Consider the following 375-nt stretch of genomic DNA (forward strand, 5'->3'; position numbering starts at 1 on the left):
TGTTGAGAGAGAAAAATTATGTGTCTCTGTATGTGTATATTAATTGTATGGATATATGCGGGTATTCGTATGAATCGCAATACATATGTATCAACACACATATATGTATGCATGGATATCCTCCTGTATGTAATCAGTGCTCGAAATTCCCCCATGGACGCGTGTATGTACGTAATTGATTACGTGCGCGTGGGTGTACAGGTGTGCGCATGCGTGTAACCTAATATATGTGTATTTTGTCCATTTATTGTGTTTAGTTTCTTTTCCTAACGGCCGCTCTTGCATTAGCTTTCGCTCAAGAGGTAAGGAATAAATGCGAATGCCAATACTCTTTCCGTTACGCCTGGACGGAAGAGGACAAAGGACGTAATCAGA

The sequence above is a fragment of the Penaeus monodon genome, chromosome 29 (assembly GCF_015228065.2).
Source record: "Penaeus monodon isolate SGIC_2016 chromosome 29, NSTDA_Pmon_1, whole genome shotgun sequence".
Classification (NCBI taxonomy): domain Eukaryota; kingdom Metazoa; phylum Arthropoda; class Malacostraca; order Decapoda; family Penaeidae; genus Penaeus; species Penaeus monodon.